The following is an 11,373-nucleotide window of genomic DNA, read 5'->3' on the forward strand; positions in this document are numbered from 1 at the left end:
TAACTCCATTTAAAACATTCCCATCACCTCATTGGGATCCCTCTCACCAGTTTACAGTTACTCCCCATTTCCGTTGCTCCAGCCCCTGACAACCACAAATCTACTTCCTGTCTCAATGGGCTTGCCTCTTCCGGACACTTCATGTAGGTAGAATCATACAATATGTGGACTTTTGTGGCTGGCTTTGTTCACTGAGCCTAATATTTTCAAGCTTCACCCATGTAGCATGTGTCAGTACCTGGTTCCTTTTTACCACTTGTTCACCAAGTATTGACTGCTTTGTTTTGTTTCTTGGAATCCAGAACTGGATAGAGGTGGATTCACCACTCTCTGGTTACACAGCTCAAATGTCTACTCCGACTCCATGTTGAACTACTTACTGCCTCTGGTCTCTGGGGACCTCAACTATTCTCTTCCCATCGGTGAATCACTGTGCTTTTCTCTGGCCTTGCAATCATGTAGGTATGTTCCTCTTGCTGGGCTGGGGAGTGAAAGTGATACTGAAGCTCATGCCCATCTATGTATTTATTATTGTTACATGGTTTACGGAGTACAAGGTGTGTGCATATTGGGGAGGGGAGCACTGTCTTAAATGCTTTCCATTCATTTGCTTTCCATTCATTTGCTGAACAGACTCTCATGACAGTACAGATGAAGGAACTGAAGCTCAGAAAAATTAAGTACATAGCCCAAGATCTCAGAGCTAAGTGTGGGGAGTCAAAATTTGAACCCAGATTTACCTGTTCCCAAAGCCTTTGCTTTTCCTGCATCACTGTGCCATTCTGCTTAAACTTGTTTACAGGAGATTGCATTTTAGAAGGGGAGGTGGCATCCATACAAATATTTACAACACAGGGTATCATGTAATAAGTTTTCACAGCACTATGGAATTCCAGAGGATGGAGAGTTCCCTCCTAGTTGGGGAATAAGGGAAGGATTAATGAAATGGATGTTATTTCAACTAGATGTTGAAGGATGGATTGAAATTTTCACTGTCAGAGAGAGAACAAATTGGAGTTTAGTAAGATACCCAACTGTGTAGATGCTGGCGCCATATACTAAAAAAGGCTCCATGCAGAAGAAAATACAGCAATTTGGGGTTATACTGTGGACATATGGAGTTCAAGAAGAGCATTTCAGCAGAAGATAGACATAAAAGCAGGAGACGCCAAACCCTGCTGTATATTCCAGTATTTTAAAAGAAATGGACTAGGTGCAGTGGTTAACGCCTATAATCCCAGCACTTTGGGAGGCCGAAGGGAGGCAGACCACTTGAGGTCAGGAGCCTGAGTCCTGCCTGGACAACGTAGTGAAATCTTGTCTGTACTAAAAATACAAAAATTAGCTGGGCGTAGTGGTGCGCACCTGTAATCCCAGCTACTTGCAAGGCTGAGGCAGGAGAAACACCGGAACCCGGGAGGTGGAGGTTGCAGTGAGCTGAGATTGCACCACTGCACTCTAACCTGGGCAAGAGTGAGACTCTGTCTCAAAAAAATATATATTTCTGGATATGTTCTATAGACCAGTCCTGTATAGGCACCTTCACCTATGTCCTGTGGATCTCAAAAGCTCCACATCTTTCCTTCCCTTAAATGGGCAATGTCCCTTCTTTGCTGCATAACTCTGTTGGTCTCCTTTAGGAGTCCTAAACTCAGTAGGGCTCTTGAGACCAGCAAAGAACAAACTTTAATGCACTGTCCACTGTTTGCCTATCAGAACGCATTCTTCTGCACTCTTCATGGTGCTGACTATGCAAAGGAAACTCAATGGGTGCAAACTCAATAGGTGAGCTCTGTTGGGATAAAGATGGTTTTCATTGTCAGAAGGATTTGCTAGTCTTAGAATCAGAAGTCTTGGATTTGAGTCCCGGCTCCACATGTATTCTCCTTGTGAGAACTAAATAGGATGGTACCTTTAGAAGCAGTGAGCATGTTCACTGCAGCTAGCCCTGCAGAGTGTTGATTTCTCTGAGTCTTCAAGCTATTTCTACCCTTTTCAATGCATTTTGGTAATTTAAGAGTTGTGACCAAATATTTAATGCTGCATTTAAAAATGCTAAGTGTTCGGTTTCCTTTTTCTTTAAACTCACTTGAGTGCTCTGATTTTTGGAAGTTTAGCATGCCAAGAAATTTGCATTCATGGGACACGTATCCTTGGGCATGTTGATGAAAAATTGATCACCACTGTATCCAACTTGTTTCCTTACACTGAGAAACCTACGTGATTACCTACTGGGAAAATAATGGAACACGTGGTTTTAAAAAATATAACAGTGAGGCAGCAACTCTGTCCTTCCTGCTAATAGACTGCAGGAGACTTCCATAAAGGGCCACATCAGGCAGTTAAGTGATAGCCATGCAAGGAAGGGAGAGATGCAGAAAACAAACAACTCTAGCATATTCAGCTTTTTTCCTGCTCTTAGAATATTTTATTCACAAACAATTTATTAAAATGTCAGGATGTAAGATTCAGAAGGAGTAGGCATTTTGGTGGCAAAAGTTGCTCTGGGTGATTGGAAACAGTGGTTTCCAAACTTTGATTGTGTACCCTATTAGTAAATGAGACAAAGAGACATATCAGTACTATGAAGAGCATATATATATTTCTGATCTTCCAATATAATGTAACATTTGATTATACTGATTCAAGAGAAAGTTTTAGTGTGTATCTAGAACTCTTTTTGAGAGTAGCAAATGGATTTTTTTCTTAGTTATGAATCTTTAATCGTTGCACTGTTGTTATTACAGCTGCATGAATTTCTCCAGAGATTTATGTCCTCATTCAACATTTATTGATCCAGAACTAGGTAGTAGATTTAGAGGTCTAAAGTTTATAACAGAGTTAGGAAGGCTTGGAGTCTCTTGAAGGTAACTAGTAGGGAAGGGTAGGGCTGGTGACCAGCGTAAAAGATGGAAGAGAGGCAGAGTTAGATGGGAGCAAAGAGTCTTCAAGTTTCTTCTCCTACTCACTGAATGCCTAAGGCATGACTTTATAACTCAGGGCAGGCATGGTGGGTTAGGTCGGTGAGAGTAGCTGTCTCTTGTCCAGATCCTGGCTGTTGCTTCTACCATATATCAAAAGCTCAGATGGGCTAGAACCCCTATGAATTCAGGGCTCCTTTCTTAGATCTGGAGAAATTTTCCTGATTCCTAGTAGGCTCCATGCTTTATCACAGATAAGGAACAACTTTCCATACCTGCCAGGGACAGGAAGGTTGGAAGAGGCAGACTATTGCCTTGTGTCTCTGATGGGCTTGTAGTTTGTACAGTAGTTACCATTGGAAGCCAGGATCAGTGAGAGAAATGGCACTTCGTGCCTGGGAATTTTTGAGGCAAGGAAGAAAGAAAGAAATGGGAGTTGGGAGAAAAGCAAAAAACACTTAAATTACCACAATGCACAGGGGAAAAGTTAAGAATAATAAGCCTCAGGTAGCCTTGGTGAGAAAGCATTGTTAATTAGCTACTGCTGCATAACAAATTACCACAAACTGTAGCAGCTTAAAATACAACACACTTATATCTCACAGTGTCTGTGGGACAGAAATCTGGGCCCAGCCTCCTAGATTTTTTACATTGGGTTTCTTTCAAGACTGCAATCAAGGTGTCAGCCTGGAATAACATCTCATCTAAAGGCTGGACTGGGGAAGGAACTGCTTTCAAGCTCATTTGGTTGTCATGCAGATAATCTTCAAGGACTGTTTGACTGAGGGCCACAGTTTCTAGCTGGCTGTTGCTTGGGGGTGCATTTGGTTCCTTAACATATGGGCCTTTATAACATGACAGTTTGCTACATTGAAGTGTGCAAACCAAGAAGGCCATTGAAAGTTGCTACCAAAACAGTCACAGTCTTATAACCTAATCACAGAAGTGTCATCCCATCATTTTTGATAGATGCTATTGGTCAGAAGTAAGTCACTGGGCCAGTCCACACTCAAGGGGAGGGGATTACACAAGAGTGTGAAATGCCAGGTGGTAGAGATGATTTGGGACTATCTTAGAAGTTGAGGGAGCTTGGACCTCAATAGCCAGTAAAGAAGAGGAAGACAATGTACAGGCTGGTGCAGAGCTTCTCACAGATGTAGGATGGCAAACAGGCAGGTGACTTTGGGGTAGAATTGGACTATGCATTTTAAAGCAGTGTTCTCCAAGTTTATTGATTATGCACCCTTGTCTGTTAAAAACTAGGAGCGCCTCTACCAGATGTGTATGAGCATACATAAATATATACACATATAATGATGCATACATACATCTATATGATTGTGTATGCATATATATGAATGACATATCTGCAAATACATACCTACAGTTAAACGTATTTCATATGAAACAGTATACTAACATACATGATAAAATGTATGCAAAAATAGAAGTTTAAAAAGGGCCAAGTAAACTAACATAAGTAGAAAATATAACAACTTTTTTCTATATCCCAGTGGATTTTCTTGTGCACCCATGTTGCAGTGTGTTACTCAAGGAACAGTTTCCAAGGGTGTAAAAAGCTTAGGAAACTTGGTAAAGTGACAGTCAATTTAGTGATGGGAGTGGGGAAGGAAGGAGAGAGGGAGAGATTGGGGAGGAGGATGTGTTGTTCGATAATGGTCTCGTCTGACATCAAAAGGGTTGGGGATGGCACTGAGGGTGCAGTCTACCTGTGGCAGGTGGTGTGAGGGATTGTGGTCCCCATCAATGATTGCTCTTTATCAGGAATTGGAGGAGTAGGCTGGCTGAATGATTAGACAACTTTGGAGGAAGCACAAGGATTACAGTGTCCCAGTACTTGGGCAGCAGGTGGAGAAAGGCCTGAGCCCAGAAGTTGGAGCAAAGCTATCAAAACCCAGCTCCAGGCAACATGCATGTCATCTAAACCCCACTGGAGTGTTAGGTTTTGGTGCTGTGGTTGTTGCCAGACTTTTTTTTTTCCTCTGTCATCTTTATCTCATCAATCAGGGTGCAGGTCTACACAAGAGTCTGTCAATAGAGTGGTGGAGCAAGGAGAGGATGTGGGGACATGAGGCTGGGATCCATGGGGACTTCTCCTTTGGGATATGGATGCTGAGAAAGCTGAGGTTGGGCTTCTGCCAGTCAGGCAAATTAGAGGAGGCTGCGTATTTAAGCAATTCCAGGCTATGAAGGAAAGCTTGGGCGTGAAATTCTTTGAAGAGAGAATTATCATCAATAAGATGCATACATCTCTGCTGCCTTTTTACTGGGGTGAATGAGGATTTTCTCACCAGAAATGAACCCTTCTAGGCTTTAGGGACTGGATCTTCAGGCTATAATTTCATGGCCCAAATAATATTCAATTTAAGTCTTATGGCCTTGAGTTTGGAAGATGCATGTGATTTCCTCTTTGTTTCCATCTCAGGTCCTGTGCATCTACTAATCATCACAGATACTTAAGAAATAATTATGGGCCAGGTGTGGTGGCTTACGCCTGTAATCCCAGCACTTTGGGAGGCTAAGGCGGCTGGATCTCTTGAGGTCAAGAGTTCGAGATCAGCCTGGGCAACATAGTGAAACCTTGTCTCTACTAAAAATGCAAAAATTAGTGGGCATGGTGGTGCATGTCTGTAGCCCCAGCTACTTGGGAGGCTGAGGCAAGTGAATTACTTAAACCTGGTAGGGCAGAGGTTGTGGTGAGCCGAGATCGCTCCGCTGCACTCCAGCCTGGGCAACAGAGTGAGACTCTGTCTCAAAAAAAAATAAATAAATAAATAAATAAATAAATAGAAGAAGTCTGAGAAGTCCCAAGATTTGCAGCCAACAAACTGGGGACTTAAGAGAACTTACGATGTAGCTCCCATCTGAAAGGCAGCAGACTGAGACCCAGGAAGATATCTGACATTTCAGTTTGAATCTGAAGGCAGGAAAAAGACGATACCTTAGTTCAAACCTGTTGGGCAGAAAAAATTCTCTCTTACTCACAGGAAGGATAGCCCTTTTGTTCTATTCAGACCCTTAACTAATTGAATGAAACTCATCCACATTGGGGAGGGCATTATGGTTTATTCAATCTATGGATTCAAATGGAAATCTCATCCAGAAACACCCTCACACACACCCAGAACCATGTTTGACCAAGTATCTGGGCACCCTGTAGTCCAGTCCAGTTGACACATGAAATTCACTTACTCTACTACTCCTGCATTTAAGCCTCTCAGCAAACTTTTAAACAAGGCTTGAGGACATTATGTGATTTGCCCAAGAGTAAATGAGCAGCAAGTGGACTTGTCGGGAGTCAAATGCAATTTTCCCAATTTCAGCGTTCTTTTCTCTCTAATCTTCTGCCGTTAAAGAATATACTTACTATAATAAACCATAAATCAACAGTCTACTTTTAGCAATAGACTATAGACCAGAGGTTGGCAAACTATGGCTTCCAGCCTGTTTTGGTAAATACAATTTTATTGAAAGAGCCACACCCTTGTTTACCTATTGTCTATGGCTACTTTCATGCTATAATGGCAGAGGTGAGAATTTGCAATAGAGTCCATATGGCTCACAAAGCCAAAATTATTTACTATCTGATTCTTTACAGGAAGTTTGCTGACATCTGCTGTAGATCTTCACGATGTTCCTAAAGAGGCATGCTTGCTTCATTCTGCACTTTGGAATTTAGGTCACATTACGTAGCCTACTTTTAGCAGTGAGAGTTCACAAGGGCAGAAAGGGGAATCGGGGTGTTAATTAGTATATTCGTGCCTGTTTCTTGCTATGTGTTCTAATGCTTTGCTTAATCTTCTCAAAGTCCTAGGACAGAGGTTTTATGATCTCCATTTGAAAGAAGGGAGCAGGCCGGGTGCGGTGGCTCACGCCTGTAATCCCAGCACTTTGGGAGGCCGAGGCAGGTGGATCACTTGAGGTCAGGCATTTGAAACCAGCCTGGCCAACATGGTGAAACCCCGTCTCTACTAAAAATACAAAAATTCGCCAGGCGTGGTGGCAGGCGCCTGTAACCCAGTTACTTGTGAGGCTGAGGCACGAGAATCACTTGAACCGGGGAGGCAGAGATTGCAGTGAGCCCAGATAGTGCCACTGCATTCCAACCTGCGTGATAGATTGAGACTCAGTCTCAGAAAAAAACAAACAAACAAACAAACAAAAAAACAAAAAACCAACCAACCAACCAACCAACCAACCAACCAACCAACCAACCAACCAACCAAACAAACAAACAAAAAAGGGAAGCAGAGGCTCAGCAGAAATGGCAATTTGCTCAAAGCCATGCAGCTAAATAACTGGCACAGATGGGAATCAAACCCAGGACTTTATGACTCCACAGTCCGTGTTTTTGCCCAGCTGGAAGTGAATGGAGAGGGAGCCTGGAAAAGTCAGGAGATAAAGAAATAAGATGCTCTGGGAGAGCTTACACTGTTGGGTAGGGACATTTTGCCAGCTGAATTTCCAGGAAATGCTCATTTTCACCCTGATGCTCTTGAAGTGAATGCCTTAAGACCTTGTTTAAAACCATTTTCTTGTCTTCTTTTGAATTTGCTTGACATTTAAAATTTTCTCCTGTCACTACTGGCTGCATTTAAAATGTAGCACCAGACTTACTGTGCAGACAGCCTGGAGACAATATTTGTGGTAAACAACACTTGCATCCTTAATATCTCTTTTTCATACTTTTATTGCTTTTCTGGTTGGCTCATCTGTGTCTCTAGCAGCTCAGGGACAAGACTGCACGGTCTGGGTGAGCTCACTGAAACAGTCTGGTCCTTACCATGGCAACCATCCTACTGCTGACAATACGGTATTCCACAGATTCCACGTCTTATTTCTAAATTGGAGGCTGCAAAGAGGTTTTCATTATCACTCCTGAAACTATCTGGAATAGACGACGACCCCATTGGGTTAGATCTAGATCCTCAGTTTAAAAAAAGAAGAAGAAAAAAAAAAAAAGGAAAAAGAAAAAACCCTAAGCCAATAAATGGAGAAACAGAAAACCAAATACTGCATAATTTCATTTATAAGTAAATTCTTACTTATAAGCTAAACATTTGGTACTCATGGACATAAAGATGGCAACAATAGACACAGGAACCTACCAGATGGGGGAAGGTGAAAGGGGGAAAGGGTTGAAAACTAACTGTTGGGTACTATGTTCACTGTCTGGGTGATGGGATCATTTGTACCCCAAACCTCAGCATCATGCAATATACCCAGGTAACAAACCTGCACATGTACCCCCTGAAACTAAAATAAAAGTTGAAAAAAAAAGAAAAATAATTTCAATAACCTAGAACCTGAGTACTGAAAGAGCAGACAAAAAGATGAAAATAGTTCCCCAGGCCATGTGGTTTTGAGACAGATTTCAGACTCGGGTCTGCTTTTCCAGTCTAATTTTCCAGATGCAAGCTACTCACGTTTTCCTGAGGCAACACAACAAGGGTTAGAAGTTATGCAGACACCAAAACACACGGTAGATACGCCTATTTGGTAGAGGTGACCATCAGCTTCGGCTGGGCTCAGGTCCTCTGAAGGAGGGTGGCCAGCATCTCAGCTGCTCTGTGGTAATTATCAGACAGACACATCAGGTTTGATGGACCTGCCCTCACGGAGATTGAAATGCAGGTGTCCTTGCGAATCACATCATAGTGAGTCTGCATTCAAGGTGCTGAAGCCAGGTTCGGAAATTCTGCACACCACCTTTGAGGTCATCCATAGTGAACCCCAGGGACAAGGATCCGTGACACCCCCAGGATGTTGATGGCACAGGAGGCTGTTTCCACGTGGTTGCCATCCACAGTAGATTCTGCTGTTGGTTATAGTTTCCTCTGTTTCCTTTCATCTTTAAAAATATATTTATTTAGGCCGGGTGCGGTGACTCATGTCTGTAATCACAGCACTTTGGAAGGCTGAGGGGGGGTGCGGATCATTTGAGGTCAGGAGTTCAAGACCAGCCTGGGCAACATGGCAAAACCTGATCTCTACCAAAAAATAAAAAAATTAGCCAGGTATGTTGGTGTGCGCCTGTCATCCCAGCTACGCAGGAGTCTGAGGCAGGAGAATCGCTTGAACCCTGGGGGTGGAGGTTGCAGTGGGCCGAGATCATGCTGCTGCACTTCGGCCTGGGCAATGGAGCAAGACTCTGTCTCAAACACACACACAAATTTATATATATATACAAATAAAATAGTATACACTTACCATGTAGAACGTGATCTTTTGAAATATGTATACATTGTGGAATGTCTAAATTGAGCTGATTAATGTGCCTTATCTCACTTATCTTTGTGTGTGTGTGCGTGTGTGTGTGTGTGGTAAGAATACTTAGAAACCACTCTCAGTGATTTTCAAGAATATGATGCATTATTACTATCTTGGCCACGTTGCACAATGAGATTATTCCTCCTGTTCTAACTGAAAGTTTGTATCATAAGACCAACATCTCTTTCACCCTCCAACTCCCAGGCACTGGTAAGCACCATTCTCATCTCTGCTTCTGTGAGTTCGACTTGTGTTGATTTCACAGGTAAGTGTGACCATGCGGTACTTGACTTTCTGTGCCTGTCTTATTTCATTTAACATAATATGCTCCAGATTCATGCAAGTTGCTGCAAATGGATATTTCCTTCTGAAAGACTGAATAGCACTCCATTGTGCATACATCCTTTTACATTTTATGACCCTCTCATCTACAAACAAGGCTCCAAGAAGCTTTTCACCCAATTCAAAATGTCACTCTCAAAGAGTGGGAAATATACCACTTTATGTTTTGAGAACAATTAGTCATGTTTTCTGTCACATGTAGAACAAACGTGCTGTGCCTTCTTCTCAGGTCAGAAAAGAAGAGATTTCTTAGAAGCACTGTACTTCCTGGGTTGTTTTCATTGTTAAGATCTTACATTATTTGAAAGCCACTTAACTTTTAAATGGAGTGGTTACTTCAGCAGTAAAAGGCATGTGGTGTATATGCTCTTAATCTTAAGCATACAACATGATGCATTTTACATCTGTCTACACCTTTGTAGCCAGCAGTACCTCTCCTGCCCTTGGCCAGTCTCTGTCTCTACGCCTGAGAGAGCCACTCTTCTGACTTCCGTCATCATCCATGTTTTCCATGTTCTGGAAAGTCCATGGAGGTGGGAGCAGGTTGCGTGGACTCTTGTATGTCTGGCTGCTTTTCCTCAAAGCAGTAGCTGTGATGCTCATCCAGGTTGATGCAGGGACCGGTAGCTCATTCTTTCTGATGGGAAAACACCTTACATTTCTGTCTTGGAAAGGGAAGTAGCAGGAGGACAAATTGGCTCTACTGGCCTGAAAGTGAAGTTGTTAAACAAGTGAATCCTAGGTTTTTGGATATGGAAATAAGTCTATAAGTGGGAGAATGCCCTTGGCTCCCTGCCTCCATAGTGTTCTACTTCCTCTGCTTTTCCATTTCCCAGGATCTCTTGGTTGCAGGGTAATTTACTCTAATAGGTGCATGTGAGTGCTGTGAGGTGTTGGAAGAAAGCTAGTCATGTGGACAAATAATAAGGCTTCTCAGAGGGAAGGAGTGAGTGGAATGTTTTCCCACAACCATACAGAGGATAAGCAAAGTGGTGAACGGGAAGTGAAGCCATTTTCGTTAGCCCAGCACCCATCTTTCACTTAAAGTTCACTCATCTCTGGCCCTGGGCCCCATCAAAAAGGCTTTGAGGAAACCAAGCCTGGCCTCACATCCTGGGTGTGACCCAGTGTTTTTGGTGGGTTCATAGCATGTACTGTGATTCTTTGACTTTGTTACTGTGGATCCAGCCTGCTTGAACCTGGGTCATCTGGCCATGCCTTTCTCATTCAACAATTGGCTCCCAGAAATTCAGGTCTATATTATGTCCTGATGTTCTGCACTTGACGGGTCTGTTCTGTGTGAGCTGAGTCCTCTCGAATCTCCTCCCCGGCCTACCTAGCGTGCAGACTTCATCTACCCCTTTCAACCACAGTGCTTCCCCTGTAGCATTCCCTCCAAATGCCAGGTCCCATCTTCTCAGAGGGATGCCTGAGACACTGCGACTGTTTTGGAGGACAGTCTGCATTCTCTGTGTATTTCTCCTGTTCCCAGTCACATCCATGTTGGTGTCTACACAAGGGCTCCCCTCAGGGGTCTACACAGTGGTCTCCTTGTCAGCCCAGATGAGGGCTTTCTCTAAAAATCACACTGGAGGGATCTGAGGGGCCCTTTTCCTATTGACTAGGTAGTAAGTGGTTTCAATGAGGGTGGGAGGGGAGTTTGATTTTTCTCCTCTCCTTAGGGCACATTTGACAATATCAGGGGACTTATTTAGTTGTCACAGCTGGGGTTGGTGCTATTGGCATCTAGTGAGTTGAGGCCAGGGTCACTGCTAAACCTCCTATAGTGCACAGCACCGCCCCCAGAACAAAGAGCCAT

This window comes from Colobus angolensis, unplaced genomic scaffold (assembly GCF_000951035.1).
Source record: "Colobus angolensis palliatus isolate OR3802 unplaced genomic scaffold, Cang.pa_1.0 Scaffold310, whole genome shotgun sequence".
In the NCBI taxonomy this organism is placed as follows: Eukaryota; Metazoa; Chordata; class Mammalia; order Primates; family Cercopithecidae; genus Colobus; species Colobus angolensis.